Here is a 21,512-nt window from a genome sequence, read left to right as displayed (position 1 = left end):
AACCTCAGTACTATTTTCGGTAGTGACTGCACTAATTTACATTCCTATCAACAGTGCATGAGCATTCCCTTTTCTCCACATCTTTGCCAAACTTGTTATTTCTTTTTTTTTTTTTTTTGATAATAGCCACTCTAACAGGTGTGAGATGATATCTTGTTGCACATTTCCCTGGGTTTGCATCTCCGTGGTGATTAATGATGCTGAGCACTTTTTCATGTACCTCTAGCCATCTACATGTCTTCTTTGGAAAAATGTCTGTTGAGATCCTCTGCCCAATTTTAAATTAGATTTTTTTTTTGCTTTTGTGTTATATGAGTTTGTTATATATTTTAGATATTAGTCTCTGATCAGAGATATTATTTGCAAATATTTTCTCCCATTTAGTAGGTTGGTTTTCATTCTTTTGAAGGTTTCCTTTGCTGTGTAGGAGCTGTTTAGTCTGATATATACAATGGAATATTATTCAGCCATAAAAATGAAGTCTTGCCATCTGTAACAACATGGATAGAACTGGAGAGTATAATGCTAAGTGAAATAAGTCAGTCAGAGAAAGACAAATACCATATGATCTCACTCATATGTGGAACTTAAGAAACAAACAAAAACCCCACAAAGTGGGGGAAAAAGAGAAAGGGAGAAAACCAAGAAAGAGCTTAAGTACAGAGAACAAACTGATGGTTATCAAAGGGGAGGTGTGTAGGGGGATGGGTGAAATAGGGGATGGGGATTAAAGAGTACACTTATCATGATGAAAAAAATTGATTAAATACTTTAAAAATTGAGATAAAAATTTTTCCAGAAACTTAAAAAATGGATTTAATGATTTTTAAATGCCACTGTGCTAAATTTTCTGGGTGTTTTAGAAAAGAAGGAATTTAGGTTAGACTCAAACAAACTGATGCTTGTCTGAGATCCTTTCAGTAGAAGCCTTCCTTCTCCTGGCTCCCTGTCCACCCCCACTGCTTAAATGACAAGGGCGCAGTGAGCCAGCTGTGATCTGTAACTGCCCATTAAATGCTCAGTGAAGAGATGGTCCTGTATCTGTCACATGTTTATCTTCATCCTTAGTGAGTCATATTTACTCATACTTCAAAAAAGTAAGAAGTTGGGGCACCTGGCTGGCTCAGTTGGTAGAGCATGGGACTCTTGATCTTGGGGTTGCATGTTCAAGCCCCACATTGAGGGTAGAGTTTACTTAAAAAAAAAAAAAAAAGAAGTAACAAGTAGATCATAGTGCAATTCCCTTTTCATGTTATCATTTTGCTTTCAATGAACCCATTAACTAGCTCCATTGTAGATAGATTTTGTCTACTCATAAATATAAATTCAAGATTTTCAAATTCTACAGCAGTTTTCACAATAGCCTAGATATGGAAATAACTCAGATGTCAATTGACAGATGAATGGAAAAGGAAAATGTGGTATATACATACAATGAAATATTATTTGGCTTTAAGAAAAGAAGAAAATCTTGTCATTTGTGACAACATAAGTGAACCTGTAGGACATTATGCAAGATGAAATAAGCCAGTCACAGAAGGACAAATACTGCATGATTCCCCTTACGCGGTACTTGAAATAGTTAAATCCATAGAGACAGATTATAGAATGGTAGTTTTGAGGAGCCAGAGGAAGGGGGAATGGGCAGTTGTTGTTAGTTGTTATGCAAGGTGAATTAATTCTAGGTATATCCTGGGCAGTGTAGTGCCTATAGTCAACGATACCGTATTGTATACTTAGAAATTTAATAGGGTAGATCTCATGTTAAGTGTTCTTATCACACAGGAAAAGAGAGAGAGACACAAGGAAACTTGTGATGGATGTTTGTTACCTTGATTGTGGTCATGGTATCAGAGATGCTTGCATATGTCCAAACTCCTCAAATTGTACACATTGAATATGTGCAGTTTTTTGTGTATCAATTCTACCTCAATAAACCTGTTTAAAAAATTCAGCTCAGTGAAATTCTAAACTGGTTTTCCAGCTTTTTGTTTATGTGGGAAATACAAAACTTTCTGGCAGATAACTTGAAATACAGAGTTAGCCAAAGATATATGAGGAGATATTTGAGAGGCAGCATAGAGATAGTAAATGTTTCTGCTTATCGTTCACATTTTATTTTTTTCCAAGTTTTTCCGTAAGAAAAATCAGGGAAGGCTTTCTGTGGTGGAAAAGTGTGACACTGTTGCCATATGTTGAACAATTAAAAGTTATGTCTTATCTAGAAAAATACGTTTGAAACATGAATAATAGTGGGGAGGGAGTTGAGAGGTACATGCCAAAAGAAAAAAAATGATGGAAGGGTATCTAGGTTAAGGCTCTTCCATTATTTTTGTTGTATTAAAGATAAGATATAAATAGCCAGGTTTATGTCTAGAAATTCCCTACATTAATGCTATTGGGTATACTTTGGAAGTAGATGAAATTCATGAGGTGAATTATCATTGCAAACTCTGAATTTTTCATCCCTACCTCTCTATGAAGAAGTTTGGCTGCCAGAAGTGAAATGTTAAAAAAGGAAGAAAACTCTGTTGCAACAATCAGCTATGTAATAATCACTAACAGTTTTGTTAAAAATATGACAGTAAGGGGCTCCTGGGTGGCTCAGTCGTTAAGCATCTGCCTTCGGCTCAGGGCGTGATCCAGGTGTTCTGGGATCGAGCCCCGCATCGGGCTCCTCCACTGGGAGCCTGCTTCTTCCTCTCCCACTCCCCCTGCTTGTGTTCCCTCTGTCTAGCTGGGTGTCTCTCTCTCTGTGTCAAATAAATAAATAAAATATTAAAAAAAATTAAAAAGGAAATATGACAATAAGAACCCCCTGCGTTTTGAGTAATCACATTCATAATAAGAAGGAAAATGAGGAAAGCTCTTTATTAATGAGCCAAACCCATTTCCTGAGGGGCATATACATTGACTAATATTAGGATTTAAAAATGAAAGCATTGTGGCTACTTTTTATTTTGTGCAAGCAGAAAATGAACAGAGGGATAATACAAAAAATAGCAATAATTGGAAGTTATTGAAAAATTGGTGGGTGCAATGGAGAGTATATTGTGCTTGACAATGGATCTTTCCAAGAAATCTCTGATTTTGTAGTGGAAGTCTCATTCCTGCCCTCCTCCCCACAGCCCCCTGTGTTCATGCAAGATGATGCCACAGTCCTCTGGGGAGACCAGATCCTCTCCCCAACTTACTGCTATTTCAATCTGGCTGTTTGGAAATGTGTTCCTGTTGCTGCCATGATCTCAAGATGCGTCGGGAATGTTGATTTTCCAGCGTGTTCTCTCAAACTTGCCATTTCTCTAGCAGTGTATTTCAGCGAATGTAGTAAGAACGAACTGTATTATCCAAACACAGGGCAATAAAATCCCAGCTGGGCCTTCTGTCAGCAGCAGGCGTCTCATCGTGAGCGCCCCCATACTATCTGGTTTGATTGTGCCCTAAACTGCCAGAATGCCAAGAAACTTCCGTCACAGAGATCACTGTGAATTGGAATGAGAGGACTTCTGTGATCTCGAATGAGAGGACTTGGAGATTAGTCTCTGCATGGCCCTCGAAGCCTCCTTTCCTGGACCTAACCTTGCTTGGGGTTTGAGTTGGTGACATACTTGCCTTTATTCTCTTCCCTTAGGAAACAGCGACAACGCAGGTGCATGGGGGGTTTATTGGCTCCCTTCAGTCAGACACACTGTAGCATGCAGGTGGGTTATTTCGAGAGAGGCACAGAGAGATTCTCTTTTGCGCAAATGAATGTCTCTATTTTATTTTAATCTAACGAATGGAATGAAGTAAGACAGCTGGACAGAGTAAAGTGGCAGTGTTATAATCATGATGTATTTCTGCTCTATAAATCCAATCTCATGAGTAACGTGAGCCTGGCTAGATGGCAGACACACTCTCTTGCTGGAGACCAAGAGTCACACATTTTGAACGGGCGTGCAAGTGGCAGAGCAAGATATGCCACAGTGAGGGTGGGTGACATTACAAAAATAGCAAATAACAGTTATCTGAGTGGGCTTGCCACCCTTGCAAGATGTGATTCCCCTTCTTTCTGTCATGCCTACTTGCAGACTTTCACTCATGTCTTTACTCACCAAGCTGAACTCATAAGTCAGGCCCAAGATGTTCTATTACTAAACTGTTTTCACGACAAATGGCATAACCCATAACAAAGTAATACTGGATTATAACCCAAAATATAAAACAAAGATCTCTGAGTCCATACTAAAATAAATAAATGATTGAATAAACTGGGGAAAAGAGACAAATCTCCTGTGGCAAAAAAGTCTAAATAATTTTAAGTAGATACTCCACCCTCAGGGAGGTGGAACGTGACTCCCACTTCTTACGTGTGGTCTGCTCATGGTGACTTCTTTCTCAAAAGTACTGTGATAGAAAGGAGAGAAAAAGAGTAACTTTACAATGGAGAAACCTGACAAACACTACATCAGCCAGGTGATCAAGGTCAACATCAACAGTGATAAATCATGCTGATAGCATGTACCCTGGATAGGATGTGTGAGAAAGATACTTAACCTCTATGATCTTCTTTCCCAAAACTCCTACCGCTAGTCTAATCATGAGAAAAACATTAGACAAATCCCAATTGAGGGACATTCTATGAAATACCTGACCAATATTTCTCAAAACTGTCAAGTTTATCAAAAACAAGAAGAGTCTGAGAAACTGTCACAACCAGGAGGAGGGTAAGGAGACATGATAACTAAATGTAATATGGTATCCTGGATGTGATCCTGGAACAGTAAAAGAACAGTAGGTAAAAACTAAGGAATTCTAAATAATCACTTTAGTTAGAATGTATCAATATTAGCTCATGAATTGTGACAAGTATGCCATATTAATGTCAGATGTTAATAATGGGGGAACTGGGTATGTATATGGTCTGTATACAATCTTGGCAGTTTTTCTGTAAGTCTAAATTTATCCTAACAAATTATTTTATAAAGGGTTTAAAATTCCCAAGAACACACAACTTTACACATGTAAACTGGGATTCAAATGTAGAGTTTTCTGATGCAGAATTCTGTACTCTTTTTATTACACCACCCTGCTTCATTTCACAAGTCCCTCTAGGGTATACTATGTGTGGCTATTTTTAGTTTCCAAAAATATCTTCATTTTATTTTTAAAGATTTTATTTATTTGAGAGAGATAGAGCATGAGTGGGGGTGAGGGGCAGAGGGAGAGGGAGAAGCAGACTCCCCACTGAGCAGGGAGCCCTACTCGGGGCTCAATCCCAGGACCCTGGGATCATGACCTGAGCCTAAGGCAGACACTTAACAGACTGAGCCACCCGGGTGCCCCAAAAGAGCCTCATTTTAAAAGAGTGAAACAAAAGAAGGAGGTAGCAGCTCCTGTCCAGTTCTGCATTTAAGAGTGGAAAGGGGCATAACGAGGAATCAACATTAAGGAAGCAATTTAGTAAGTGCCAAAGACTCCTCAATGTGTTTGCATGTGTTATATTCTCTAATTCTGATAACAATACATGGATATTTTTGTCAGTCAAAGACTCTGTCAACTGCCAAGTAACAGAAAACTCAACTCATTTTATTCTTTTCTTGTCCTCTCCCCCATTATATTGGCTTCTTTACCCATTCTGCTTACCTTATGAATATGACATGGCTAATCTATGCCAGGCTCTTGTCCATTTAATAGACAGGAACAAGGAGTAATGAAGCCAAGGGGAGGTACCTATCTCAGAAAAGTAAAATATTTCCCTGCACACTACTACTTATAGCTTTTTTTTTTTTTTTTTTTTTGATGCGGTCTAGACATGGGGGCGTGAGACGCGGGGAGAGCCAAAAAAGCGCACTTACCCCAGGTGGGACTCGAACCCACAATCCCTGGCTTAGGAGGCCAGTGCCTTATCCATTAGGCCACTGGGGCCCGTACTACTTATAGCTTATTGACCAGAACTGTGTGAAAAGGGAAACTCTCATGGCAAAGGGATCCTGGAGAAGCAAATATTCAGGCTGAACATGTTGCCTGAACAACGTAATGGTTCTCCTAGTAAAGAATGGAGAATAGATCCTAGGTAGGCAACTAGCAGATACTGCCCTCCTTTCTATTGTATATATGAAGAATTTCATAAGAAATTTTTTATAAGAAAATTTTGTAAGAAACTTGAAGCTACCTTCCCAGATCATAGATAACAAGTGGAAGAGGTGAAATTTAACATAGAGCTGACTAGTTGAAAACATTTGCTTTTTCCTTCAAAGAAGACTGGGAGAACAAAAAAGTCTACCTACCCCTTTTTGCCTAATGAATCACTTCTTGAAACCTAAAGAATAGGTTACTTACTTAAAATCACATAATTGGTGGAAAAGCCATATTCGCACATGATCTTCCAGATTTCTTCCTTTGTAAATTTTTTTTTAATTTTTAATTTTAATTCAATTTAGTTAACATATAGTGTATTATTAGTTTCAGGGGTGGAATTTAGTGATTCATCAGTTGCATGTAACACCCAGTGCTCATTCCACAAAGTGCCCTCCTTAATGTCCATTACCCAATTATCCCATTCCTCCACCCACCTCCCCTCCAGCAATCCTCAGTTTTGTTCTCTATCGTTTAGAGTCTTTTATGGTTTGCCTCCCTCCCTGTTTTTATCTTATTTTATTTTTCCTTCCCTTCCCCTATGTTTATTTGTTTCTTAAATTCCACATATGAGTGAAATCATATGGTGTGTGTCTTTCTCTAACTTATTTCGCTTAGCATAATACCCTCTAGTTTCATCCGTGTCATTGCAAATGGCAAGATTTCGTTCTTTTTGATGGCTGAGTAATATTGTGTGTGTGTGTGTGTGTGTGTGTGTGTGTGTGTGTATACACTACATCTTTTCTTCCATTCATCTGTCACTGGACATCTGGGCTCTTTCCATATTTTGGCTATTGTGGACATTGCTGCCCCTTCAGATCACTATTTTTGTGTCCTTTGGGTAAATATCTCATAATGCGATTGCTGGGTCATAGGGTAGTTCTATTTTTAACTTTTTGAGAACCTCCATACTGTTTTCCAGAGTGCCTGAACAAGTTTGCATTCCCACCAACAGTGTAAGAGGGTTCCCCTTTCTCCGTATCCTTGCCAACATCTTTTGTTTCCTGAGTTGGTCATTTTAGCCATTCTGACCAGCGTGAGGTGGTATCTCATTGTAGTTTGATTTGTATTTCCCTGATGCCGAGTGATGTGGAGCATTAAAAAAAAAAATTATTATTGACTATATTTCCTATGTTGTACTTTTCATCTCTGTGACTTATTTATTTTATACTTGCGAGTTTGTACCTCTTAATCCCCCTCACTTATTTTGCCCATGCCCCCAACACCCTCTCTGGCAAGCAACAGTTTCTTCTCTGTTTTTAAGAGTCTGTTGTTTTGTTTTGTTTTGTTTTGTTTTAGATTCTACATATAAGTAAAATCAGATGGTATTTGTCTTTCTCCAGTTCATTTCACTTAGCATAATACCCTCTAGGTCCATCCATGTTGTCACAAATGGCAAGATTTCATTCTTTTTTTATGACTGAGTAATATTCCATTTTATTTATATACCACATCTTATTTATCCATTCCTCTGTTGATGGAGACTTGGGTTGTTTCTATATCTTGGCTATTGTAAATAGTGCTATAATAAACATAGGGCTGCATACATCTTTTTGATTTAGTGTTTTCATTTTCTTTGTGTAAATACCCAGCAGTGGAAATACTGGATCATATAGTATTTGTTTTTAATTTTTTTGAGAAACCTCCATATTGTTTTCCACAGTGGTTGCACCAGTTTACATTCTCACCAGTAGCACATGAGGGTTCCCTTTCTCCACATCCTTGCCAACACTTGGTATTCCTCATCTTTTTTATGCTAGCCATTCTGACTTGTGTGAGGTAATATTGCCTTGTGGTTTTGATGTGTATTTCCCTAATGATTAGTGATGTTGAGCATCTTTTCGTGTGTCTGTTGGCCATCTCTGTGCCTTCTTTAGGAAAATTTCTATTCAGGTCCTCTGCCCATTTTTTAATTGTATTGTTTGTTTTTCTTCTGTTGTTGAGTTATATAAATTCTTTATATATTTTGGATACTAACCCCTTATCATATTAATCATCAGCAAATATATTCTCCCATTTGATAGGTTGCCTTTTCATTTTGTTGACAGTTTCTTCTGCTTTGCAAAAGCTTTTCCCCCCCAGTGTATTTATTTATTTAATTTTAAGAAATTTCCACACCCAGTGTGGGGTTCAAACTCATGACCCCAAGATCAAGAGTCATGTGCTCTTCTGACTGAGCCAGCCAGGTGCCCCCAAAAGCTTTTTATTTTGATGTAGTCCCAGTAGTTTATTTTGACTTTTGTTTCCTGGCTTCAGGAGACATATCCGTAAATATGTTGTAAGGACAGTGTCCAGGAGATTATTACCTATGTTTTCTTTTAGGAATTTTATGGTTTTGGGTCTCACATTCAAGTCTTTAATCCACTTTGAGTTAATTTTTGTATATACTATAAGATAGTGGTCCAAGTTTTATTCTTTTGCATGTGGCTATCCAATTTTCCCAATACCATTTATTGAAGAGACTGTCTTTTTCCCATTGTATATTCTTGCCTCCTTTGTCATATATTAATTGACTAAATAACTGTGGGTTTATTAATGGGATCTCTACTTGTTCCAATGATCTATATATCTCTTCTTGTGCCAGTACCAAACTGTGTAGGTTACCATAGCATTGTAGTATCTCTTGAAATCTGAGATTGTGATACCTCCAGCTTTGATCTTCTTTCTCAAGATTGCTTTGGCTATTCAGGATTTTTTGTGGTTCCATACAAATTTTAGAATTATTTGTTTTATTTCTGTGAAAAATGCCATTTGTATTTTGATAGGGATTGCATTGACTCTAAATTGCTTTTGGTAGTATGAATATTTTAATAATACTCTTCCAATCTATGAGCATGGCATACCTTTCCATTTGTTCGTATCATCTTCAATATCTTTCATCAATGCCTTCTAGTTATTAGACTATAGTAGGACTTTCACCAATGTGGTTAAATTTATTCCTAGGTATTTTATTCTTGGTGCAATTGTAAATGGAACAGTTTTCTTAATTTGTTATTAGTGTATAGCAATGCAGCAGATTTCTGTATATTAATTTTGTATCTTGCAGCTTTACTGAATTCATTTATTCTAATATTTTTTTGGTGACGTCTTTAGGGTTTTTCAAATATAGTATCATGTCACTGCAAATAATGACAGTTTTACCACTTTCTTACCCATGTGGATGCCTTCAATTTCTTGTCTGATTGCTGCAGCTAGGATTTCTAGTACTGTTTTGAATAAAAGTGATGAGAGTGGACATCTTTTCTTGTTCCTGATTGTGGAGGAAAAGCTTTCAGTTTTTCACTGTTGAGTATGATGCCGCTTATGGGTTTGTGAGTGTGTCATTTGTGGCCTTTATTATGCTGAGGTATGTTCCATCTAAAACCATTTCATTGAGGGTTTTTATCATGAATGGATACAAGTGAGTACATCATTTCTATTTGGTCAAATGCTTTCTGTGTATTTATTGAGATGATCATATGGTTTCATCTTTCCTTTTGCTACTGTGATGAATCATATTGATTGACTTTCATATACTCAACCACCCTTATATACCTGTAATAAACCCCACTGGATTGTGGTGAATGATCCTTTTAATTTATTGCTGAATGTGGTTTGCTAGTATTTTGCTGAGGATTTTTGCATCTGTGTTCATCATGGATATTGGCCTGTAGTTTCTTTTTGTTTGTTTGTTTTGTTTTTGTAGTGTCTTTGTCTGGTTTTGGTATCAGGGTAATGCTGATTTCATAGAATGAATTTAGAAGTTTTCTCTCGTCTCCTATTTTTTTGTCATAATTTGAGAAGAATAGGTATTAACCCTTCTTTAAATGTTTGGTAGAATTCGCCTGTGAAGCCATCTGGTCCTGGACTTCTGTTTGTTGGGAATTTTTTGATTATCAATTCAATTCCTGTGGTGTTTTTTTTTTTAACTTAAAAATCACTTCTTCACATTTGTATTCTTCAAAAACCACATTGGTGAATGTCCAGTTAACTAATTCCTTTAATATATTAGTTCCTACCAGCTGTTCTACCATAGAATTCTGATTCTCCTGAGATTACATATACTTTATTTGATTTGTCAATGTAATGTGTCCTTTGTACAGCTCATCCTTTGTACAGGTCCTCTGTAAACTTATTCTGCTTCCCACCTTCTTCCCCCTTTCTATTTCAAATTTTATTAAATGTAATATATATAAATTCAGAAAATATAATAGTTAAATCTTATTTTGGCATGCTTTTTCAAAACACTGTTTGAATCTTAGATATACAGTTACACAAATTTATCAAGCCTTTTCCCAAAGTTTTCCTAATCTTAACTAGTTGGCTGAAGCTTATCCTCTAGGTTATTCCTCAGGAAAGGCTCATAGAAATTATGTCACCTAGGTCATTGAATGTATAAAACTCTTTGTCTATAATCTTTATATTTGAGGGACAGCTTGCCTGGATACAAAAATATTGACTCAAACTTTCCTTTAGAAGTATCTCATAGTCTTAGTTCAGTGTCTTCTGTCATTTAATCATGCTGCTGTCATTTAATGGTGTTGTTTTCTTTACCTTTGCATTTCACTCGGATGGCCAGAGAATTATTTCCTCTTTTTAATACTTCATGATTTTACCAGGGAATGTCTTGAGATTTACAGTCCTGAATAATTTTTCATCAGGTACATGGTGTTGCCATTCAAGTGTATACTAAAATCTTTTTTTTACTTCAGTAGTATTTTCTTAAATAATAGTTTTGAATATTTGTTGCATTGTTTCAATCTTTGAGGACTCAAATTGTGTACATATTGCACTTTTTCTCTGCCTAATTTTTATACTTTTGTGAGTTTTTTTGCATTGGATTTGAAGAGAGTTTCTTTGAGAACTCAAAGATGGCTCAACTTTGGAAAATATGTAAAAGACATGTGAATCTATAAATCCACATCAGTGGCTTGGAAGAGCAAAATATTGACATCTTTACAGAAGCAGAAAACTCTTTCTGCAAAGCTCAAGATAATTTTGTGGTAAAAACAGGGTCAACTAAGAATATAAGGGAATCTCCTTCACCTAAAGAAAATTTCTATAAAATTTCTAAAAGAAATGTCATTCAGGAGTATTCCTTTTATTAGTTAGTTAGTTTAGAAATATTTTCATGTTTTGTAATAGAAAATTTTAATAATAAAATAGAGAAAACAGTATAAATGGACCTCAATATTATTTCATCTATACACCTACCCATTTTCTTGGCAAACATTCAATGCATCCCCCACCTCACCCTTTTGGGATTATTTTGAAGCAGATCCCAGCCATCATGTTATTCCATCTGTAGATATTTCTGAATGTACCTCCAAAAAAAAAAAGACTCTAAAAACAAGAATATTATTATTACCTGCACATAGTAAGTAGAGTATCTTGATATCATACATTATCTAGCCTGTACATTGCAATAGGTTATGTCCCTGACTCTTTTTATTGATAGAATGCCCCTTCTTTCCTTTATTTTCTTGCTGTTTATTTTTTTGGGGGAAAAAAAACTTGAAGGATTTCTTCTATGCTGTTTCACACAATCTGGATTTTGCTAATTGAATCCCTGTAGTGTAGTTTAATGTGCTCCCTTGTCTCTTGTATTTTATGTAAATTTTTGATTAAATCTAGAACTTCCATTAGATTGTGATTTGCATTTTTAGCAAAACAGCTTCATAAATGGGATGATGTGCTGTTGTTAGAAAGCACACAATATGTAGTACTCTCGCTCTCTCATAATAGCAGCCATTGACGGGCTTTGCCTTATTCCATTATTTCATTAAGGATTGCATAAAATGGTGGTGCTCTATTCTTTTTTCATGTATTAGCTAGAATGTTTTTATAAAGAGGTACCTTAAGTTACAGTCAGTTCCAGAAAGGCAAGACTGATGCTTAATACTTTTATGTATTTTCTAAGGGATGAATTTATTCCTTTGCATTCCCCAAAGTTGACCAATGAATATGATGAGGGGTGTGTGTGTGTGTGTGTGTGTGTGTGTGTGTGTGGGTGTGTGTTAGAAAGTACTCATGGATATAAACATTTTTAAAAACTTATTTGTTTTCCATTCATTATAATAATAATTATTATTTATGCTCAAAATGTCCCATTTTTCACAAAGTATGATTCTTCTCTAATTGTTTTGACATGATTTATATATTACTTATTAATCTTATTGTTTTCTAGTATGAACAGATGTTTTGGGCTCACTTTCTGCATTTTTATCTCCCAAGTGTATAATCACCCATTTCTATAAGGAGACTTGATTTTATTGTTTTAAATCTTTTTTTTTTACTTCTGTCTTTATAGACTTTGCATTTCATTTATTTCCTGTCTTCGCTCTGCTTTCTCTAGCAGTTATTCTATGTTCCTTGTAATTTCATCTTTATTTAAAGTACTTTTCTATTTGTTTTCTGAATTCTGTTGATTCACAACTCATGGCACCTTATTTTCAGGCTATCACTACCTGTTTTCTGATCACCTTTTTTTTTTTTTTTTGAGTTCTTGTGTTTGTATTCTGTGATGTTCCTGCATAACTATAATTGCTTTTTCAAGGTTTTGTTTTTATTTGTTTTCCTTTCCCTTCTTTAGTTCTTATTGTCAAAGTTATTTTTAGGTGAGTTTTCCTATTATTTATAGGAATCGATGTTGCTCTCATTCATGATTTATTCTGTGCTATCTTTGTGTACAGGTAGAGCTTCCTCATTTCCTGTAACTTGCATTTACATGGGGTGGATTTTCCTAGACTTCTAGTAGGAGGTGAAGCAGGGGATACAGGGGTGTTACAGGACATCATTCCAAGTTTCATAGTTCCCATCTCCCTCCTCTGTCACTATAGTGTGTGTTTTATAATATGTTAATTCCTATAGCCAGCACTGCTCTGACTCTCAGAGCCCAGCCTGGTTCTGGTGACCTTCTCCCACCAGCTCTGGATTTCCTAGTCCCCTCCACAGCCCTTTCTTTCACCATGATGCACTTTCAGACAGTATTTCTTGCTGGCACATCTGCTATCTGCCACCTCTGGCGTCTTGGACGCTTTCCAAACCTCTTTCTTCCCCAGCGCTCTTGGGGTGCTCAATCTCAGTTATACTCACAGTAGTCTCCACTCAGATGGGAAGCAGCTATCTGCTTGAGAGGTCTGAGATATACCAGCCCTCAGAACCCTTTTCCCCACTCTGCCCTCCCCTCAGTCCTTACAGTCACCAGCTTCTGTGTGGCATCACCTTTGCTGTAATCCTTATGCAACTGGAAGTCTGTGAGTTTTCTCTGTCTCCTAGTTTCACTGAAAATATAGTTTTTAATTTCTCTTTTTTTTCTCCTTTTGATTTCCATCAGAAAGGAGATATTCCAAAATGAGTTGCTTGGTTATAAAACTCTTGGTTCTAAAGTTTGATTTCCAAACTTTTCTACACAGTTATAAGAGTAGGTGTACTCACTAAGAGCTGCCGAGGGCCAGGCTCAGTGCCATGTCCTAGAGATATAATGACTCAGTGGAACAAACTGGAGGGCTAATTGCTGCCATTATCTCAGTGTCAGATGGGGTAACGGAGGTCCAGGAAGGTTACATAATTTGCTTAACTTGCCACAGAGAGGATAAGTTAGAAGTGGGATTTAAAACCAATTTGTTTTAAATCCAGAAACCAAACTCTAATCCCACAAAATGGCTTGCCACATTTCCTGCAGATTTTAATATTCCAAGGTTAAAATACTTATGTATGTTTCCTATTGTGCATGTAGTAGTATATCCTGTCATGGTTTAATGTGGACCAAGCATAAAGACCTTGATTTATAAACTGCACTGAATATGATTTCCTGAGATGTACACATATTTTCCATTCCACTTGAAAGTGAAAATCTGACCTGTAATGTTAACATGTAAAGATAAATATGGCCTACATTGCAGTAATATATTAAAATAAAAGGAAATCTCTAATCTTTTCTCCAAAACTTGATAAAAATGCTGAGTTAAAGATAAACATAGAAACAAAGAAGATATTTTGAACATATTGCACATGTTGAAGTCCTAAGATATTATATCAGGGTATATATGTTGTCCGCCATGATTATTTGTACCTATTGATCTGCCAAAATCTTCATAAATTTGTAATTAGTGAACTACATTCCAAGCATAAACCATATTATATAGTTTCAAGGTTATACATTTGTGTGGCTTAAAACCAAAGTGTGGAAGCTAACACTTAACAAACACCTATTATATGGCAGATATTATAAAATACATAGATTTATAGATATGGAACTGACACTTAACAATCTAGTTTATAGGGGTGCCTGGGTGACTCAGGGCGTGATCCCAGGGTCCGGGGATCGAGCCCTGCATAGGGCTCCCTCCCCCGCTGGGAGCCTGCTGCTTCCTCTCCCACTCCCCCTGCTTGTGTTTCCTCTCTCGCTGGCTGTCTCTCTCTCTGTGTCAAATAAATAAAATCTTAAAAAAAAATCTAGTGTGTGTATATATATATAATATGTTATATATAATTTTGTATTATATTTAATTTTCATATTTTTATTTATAAATACAAACAAATAAAAATTATATATTTATATTTTTATTTATTTTTATATAATACATAATATATATTATATAAATATTGCTTCTGTAACAAATTACCATAAACTTAGTGTCTTAAAACAAATTCCGTCTCTTACAGTTTTGGAGGTCAGAAGTCTGAAATCACTTTCACTGGTCCAAAGTCAAGGTGTCTGCAGGGCTGGTTTTTTCTAGAGGCCTTGAAGGGTTAATCTGTTTCCTTGCCTTTTTCAGCTGTAGTGGCCATCTGCATTTCTTGGCTTGTGGCCCCTGCTGCCATCTTTACTGTGCATCATTCCATCTCTGCTTCCATCAGCACAACCTCTTCTCCTCTTCTATAGTCCGATCTCCCTCTGTCTCCCTTTATATAACACTTGTGATTACATGTAGGACCCAGGATAAACTCCCCATATCAAGATCCTTAACTTAATTACAGCTGCAAAGTTCTTTTTGCCATATAAACTAACATTCACAGGTTCTAGGGATTAAGACCTAGATCCCTTTAGGGGCCATTATTCAACCTACTATAAATATACTATATATACTATTCAGTTTAATACATATATGTTATTTTTATATTATAATTTAATTATACATATTGTTATATGGCTTGAATGTAAATATGTATATATTTTTATATCTATATCTATCTATATTACATAAGTTTTTAAAAAAATATTTCAGAGAGCACGAGGGGGGGTGGTGAGAGGCAGAGGGAGAGGGAGAGAATCCTGTAGCAGACTCCCTGCTGAGCACGGAGTGGAAACCAGGAGTCAGACGCTTAACTGACTGAGCCATCCAGGTGCCCCTATATTATATAACTTATACAAATTACATACAATTACATTATTTTATGTATATCATAATTGGCCTTTAGTCTTCATCATAAAACAACCAATCTGGGGCCCAGAGTGTTTAAACAATCTTGCAGAAATACTTTAGCTCCTCAGTGTCAGGGTTGGGGATAGAATAAAGTATTCCTTGATTTCCAAAGTCTTTCCTTATTTTCTTGAAGAACTAATGTTTGCAATAAATAGAAATTTCATCTTACAAAGATGTGAACTGAAACTAAAGAAGGAAAGATTAATTTGAAGCTAATTTATACTGAGAAGTTTAATTTAATGGCGAATTCTGGTTTCGTGACACTGTCATTTCTGGACCAAAATTATTTAGACATATTCAGGAAGAATCCACACTGCTCAAAAGCCATGGATAACATCTGGTCTTTCTCATCCTGGTATCTTTCACTTGAGGTCAAAGCCTGAAGGCAGAGCTAGAATTGGCACAGGGTTTCAAAGTCATATACACTTGTATTAGTCAGCACAGGGTGGTGTAACAAAACACCATAGACTGGATGGCTTAAACAATAGCAATTTATTTTTCAATTCTGGAGACTAGAAGTCCAACATCAAGTTGAGAAAGGGCTGGATTCTGGTGGAAGTTCTCTCTTTGGATTGCAGATGGCAACCTTGCTGTGTCATCACATGACCTTTCCTTGGTGTGGGCATGTGGAAAGAATAGTGGGGGGCGGGGGATAGAATCTCTTTCTTTCTCTTCTTATAAGGCCACCAAACCTATCAGATTAGAACCTCACCCTTATGATCTCATTGAACTTTAATTACCTACTAAAAACCCTATTTTCACACGTAGTCACCAGTGGTGGTTAGGACTTCAACTTACGAATTTTGGAGGAACACAGTTCAGTCCATAGCAACATTGGATGCTAATATACCCTTTCATAATATTATGTAATCCACATGACATAATTACATAACTTTGTGTTTTCAGCTAATATATCCTTTAATTATGATCAAATACATTGAAATGGCATCACACACAAATTTGTGTTTTTCTTTCTACCTTTCATAGTATATTGGTGGCATGGGTGCATGTGAGATAAGGAGGGTAATCACCAGTTCTTCTTGCAGCACACTGTTACAACGCTTATGGAGCTCTAAGTATACAGGAGCAAGAACCATTTCATTTTTCTTCATTAGTTGATGAATATTGAGATCCAATTCTTAAATGGAAAAAAGTTGAATTTCTATTCAGACATTAATGATATCTAGCAGCCTGACTGACTTTGCACAGTAAATTAGAGTATAAATTACATTTTTAAAGGTAAGGAAATGTACATCATTTAAATGACATTTGCTAGAAAAAATGGCACAAATGTTCGACAAATGCTGGACTTCAGTAAATCTGTGAAAGTGAAGAGGTATTCAAAGTAAAAATTCATACTTTGAGGGAGACTTCCATTTTCAGCTCCAGCATGTAAAGAACTTTACCTCATCTTTCCTGTTCTTAAATATATGAAAAAGATGAATAAATTGAAAATTTTTGACACTTCTTGAACTCATCAGAGAATTAAGGTCACAGGGCAAAGTGCCACACTGATATCTGGAGAGATGTGCTAATCCAGAGAGTAACAACTAAGGTTTGTTTGCTTGGAGCAAAAGACACTGGAGCCATCAACTTGTAGGAAGACTTATATTATAATTTTGAAGAATTGCTAGAGGCTGAGTGTGGACTCGGTTGAGAATGAGAAACACCTGGGAACTACTGTCTTAGTCCTCTCCTTTCTTGGGTCTTACTATAAGAATCCCTCCAAGTTCTCACAGCAAAGAGTAAAGAAGGATCCCTTCATGACTCTGTCAAGAGGAGGAGAAAAGTAACCATCGTAAAATATCCCCAGAGTATTCCTCATAATGAAGGACTACTCTTCAGGGGAAAAGACTTAACCATAGCCTTTTCCCGCTTGGGGGAAGAGAATTTCTGACTTTAGCCTTCTCCAGCTTTCCTTTCTTATATAGAGGGTGTGGGAATTAAGAAACACTTGTGAAGACCACAGACCAAGGTCACAAGCCTACTGAAAGACTGAGTTTTAATGAGTTTTAATCATGGGATTATAGACCAGTTATTACCACCCCCCACCCCCACCCCCTTTACCACCATGCCAATAAGGCTTCAGTATAATTATAGTGAGTTGCAACAGAAGTTGCTGCAAGATCCAGACTATCTAAGGAGGAGTTTGGGGAGAGCCCAAAGACAACAGAGACAAAAACAATGACACTGGAGGCATTTGAAGACTCTGGGACCTACAACTATAGCAACCATTTAAAACAGCTCAATTCTGATTGAGATTAACATAAAACCACACCCTGCAGGCCTATTTACTTCAGTTCCTATTACTTAATACTATTTTTCCAGATTCTAACTAAAAATTAGAAAAATTAACTAAAATTACAAGACATCCTAAAAGGCAAAGCAAATGCAAACAACAACAACAACAACAACAACAACAGAAAATCACATTCTTAAGAGACAAAGCAAGCATCAGAACCAGACTTAGACATGACACAAGTTTCGGAAGTATCAGATTTGGAATTTAAAATAACTATGATTCATATATTAAGAGATCTAATAAAAAAAGAAGATAATGTGCAGGGCACAAAATGGGTAATAGAAGCAGAGAGATGTGGGAAACCTGGGTGGCCCAGTTGGTTAGGCATCTGACTGTTGGTTTCAGGTCAGGTCATGATCTCAAGGATGTGAGATCGAGCCTTCCATCAGGCTCCATGCTCACTGTGGAGACTGCTTAAGACTCTTCCTCTGCCCCTCCCCCCTCAAATAAATAAATGAATCTTTTTAAAAAACAGAAGTGTATGGGAACTCTAAAAAAAGAATCAAGAGGAGATGCTAGATATCAAAAATATTTTAACAGAAATGAATGCAATTGCTGGGCACATCAGTAGACTGGACACAGCTAATGAAGGAATCCGTGAACTTGGAGATAGGTCTGTAGAAATGTCCCAAATTAATGGCAAAGAGAAAAACAGAATTTAAAAAACAGAACAGGAATATAATAACTGAGGGGGCAGTTTCAAAAGGTATAATCGGAATATCAGAAGAAAAAAAGAACAGAGGTGGAGAAATGTTTGAAATCACAGTGATTGAGAACTTTCCAAAATAAGTGACAGACATGAACTACAGATCAAGGAAACTCAAAGAAAACCAAGCAGGGAAAAAAAAAAAAAATCTACCAGGCATAAAATATTCAAACTGCAGAAAGCCAATGACAGAGAAGTCTTTGTGTGTTAACGTTGAATTATTTTTTCCTTCAGTTCTCCCTTTTTTTGCTTCATGTATATGCAGGCTCTTTTGCTAGGTGCATAAATGCTTAGAGTTGTCATATCTTCCTGATAGATTGACTCTTTTAATATTATGAAATATTATTCTTTATCTCTAGTAACTTATTTTTTATAGTCTCATCTGTCTGATGTTATTATAGCCACTGCAGCTCTTTTATGGTTGTTGTTTATGTTGTTTCACTGTTTTCCATCCTTTTTACTTTCAATCTATTTGTACCTTTGAAACTAAAATACGTCTCCTATGGATATCATAGAGATGGCTATTGTTCTTTGTGTAATCTGACTGTATCTGGTTTTCACTGGGTTGTTTAATCTATTCATATTTAATGTTATTATCTGATATGGTTAAATTTCCACCTGACATTTTATTTTATTTATTTATTTTTAAAGATTTTATTTATTTATTTGACAGAGATAGAGACAGCCAGCGAGAGAGGGAACACAAGCAGGGGGAGTGGGAGAGGAAGAAGCAGGCTCATAGGGGAAGACCCTGATGTGGGGCTCGATCCCATAACGCCGGGATCACGCCCTGAGCTGAAGGCAGATGCTTAACCGCTGTGCCACCCAGGCGCCCCTCACCTGACATTTTAAAAGGGAATTTTGCTGAATATAAAAATCAAGGTTGTTTTTCCACTTTCAGCACTTTGAATATGTCATCTTGTTGGGGTTAATGTGGAGCATGAAATCAGCCATAATACCTGGCTTGCTAAAATGTAACATGGAGGCTGCCGGAGGTGATGGAAGGTTTGGGAAAAGGGCGTAGGTGTTTGGAATACCCAGGCCTGAATGACCACTCTGTCTTGGAATGCCACGGGGAGTTGCATTCCCTGAAGCTTTCTTAGCGCAAACAGCGGCCCTCTGACCTAAGAGATAATATGTATTGTCTCTTAGGCTACATTTAGCAGAACTCGTAGAACACGGAGATTAGCATGTCGTATCTTTCTGGTAAACAGATCCTCCTAGTTCCAGTAAGACCCCTTGTCACACATCACATGCTCCAGAAACAGTGACAAGGATTTGTGATTATGCTGAAGGACCAGTACAAGCGGGAGCAAAGAAGAGCAAAGGGTCTTCGTCTCTGAGCGTTGATCCTCTTGCCTTCTCCTTTCTTTCACAGCAAAGTTTGGAGTCATCTTGCAGCCGTTGGTACAGGGATTACTGGCCATTCTCAGCGGCATCGTCTCACTGCCTTTTGACATCTGTTATAATTGACAGGTAAAAATTATATATATTTAAGGTATATAATGTGATCTTTTCATATATGTTTATATGAGATTATTACCACAATGAAGCTAATTGACATATACATCACGTCATATCGTTACATTTTTTTGTGTACACTTAAGATCAACTCTCAGCAAATTTCAAGTATATAATACAGTATTATTAGCCATAGTTATCATGCTGTATATTAAATCTCCAGAATTTACTAATCCTGCATAAATGAAACTTTGTATCTTTTGGCCAAAATCTTTCCATTTCCCCTACCCCCCAGCTTCTGACTACCACCGTTCCACTCTCTGCTTGTGTAAGTTTGACTTTTTTAGATACCACATGTAAGTGAGATCATGGCAGCATTTGTCTTTCTGTGTCTGGCTTTTTTCCCTTAGCATAGCATCCTTTAGGTTCATCTGTGTTTGTTGCAAATGGTAGGATTTCCTTCTTTTTTAAGGCTGAATAAAATTTCATTGTATATCTATATATACCACATAAATTTCTTTATCCATTAATCTATCAATGTATACTTAGGTTGTTACCTTACCTTTGCTATTGTGAACACTTTTTTTTTTTTTTAAGATTTTATTTATTTATTTGACAGAGAGAGACAGCCAGTGAGAGAGGGAACACAGGCAGGGGGAGTGGGAGAGGAAGAAGCAAGCTCCCAGCGGAGGAGCCTGATGTGGGGCTCGATCCCAGAATGCTGGGATCACGCCCTGAGCCGAAGGCAGACGCTTAACGACTGAGCCACCCAGGCGCCCCTATTGTGAACACTTTTGCAGTGAACATGGGAGCGCATATATCTCTTTGAGATACTGATTTCATTTTCTTTGGATATGTACCAGAAGTGGGATTACTGGATCATATAATAGTTTTATTTTTAGTTTTTTGAGGAATCTCCATACTATTTTCCATACTGGCAGTACCAGTTTACATTCTCAACAGTGGACAAGGGTTAACTCTTCTCCATATCCTCGCCAATATTGGTATCTTCTGTGTTTTTGATAATGACCAATTCTAACAGGTGTTAGATAATATCTCATTGTGGTTTTGATTTGCATTTCCCTGGTGAGTAGTGATATCTAGCAATTTTCATATACTTGTTGGCTCTCTGTGTACTTTTGAGAAAATCTATTCCGATCATTTGCCCATTTTTACTAAAGTTAATTAATTAAGGGTTTGTGTGTGTTTGTGTGTGTTTGGGTTTTTTAATTTTTTTTGCTTTTGAGTTGTATGAATTCTTTATATATTTTGGATATTAGTCCCTTAACTGATAAATGGTCTGCTAATATTTTTTCTTATGCTCTGTGTTGCCTTTTCAGTCTATTGATTGTTTCCTTTGCTGTGTAGAAACTTTTTGGTTTTTAGTTTGATGTAGTCTCACTTGTTTATTTTTGTTTTTCTTGCCTGTGCCTTTGGTATCATATCCAAAAAATCATTGCCCAAATAAATGTCAAGAGGCTTTTCCCCCTATATCTTCTTCTAGGAGTGTTATGGTCTC

The 21,512-nt window shown here is 36.7% G+C and overlaps 1 non-coding gene across 1 annotated transcript; it reads right to left on the bottom strand.

Moving 5' to 3' along the window:
- Nucleotides 1-5,834: 5,834 nt before the first annotated feature.
- Nucleotides 5,835-5,907, bottom strand: TRNAR-CCU (transfer RNA arginine (anticodon CCU)). The gene has a single exon. It is a non-coding gene; the product is annotated as a tRNA-Arg (tRNA).
- Nucleotides 5,908-21,512: the final 15,605 nt, after the last annotated feature.

Source organism: Ursus americanus, chromosome X, assembly GCF_024610735.1.
Source record: "Ursus americanus isolate L20-20 chromosome X, mUrsAme1.1.p, whole genome shotgun sequence".
Classification (NCBI taxonomy): Eukaryota; Metazoa; Chordata; class Mammalia; order Carnivora; family Ursidae; genus Ursus; species Ursus americanus.
Note: the sequence above shows the minus strand (reverse complement) of the source record. Positions and strands in the feature narration are given on the sequence as shown.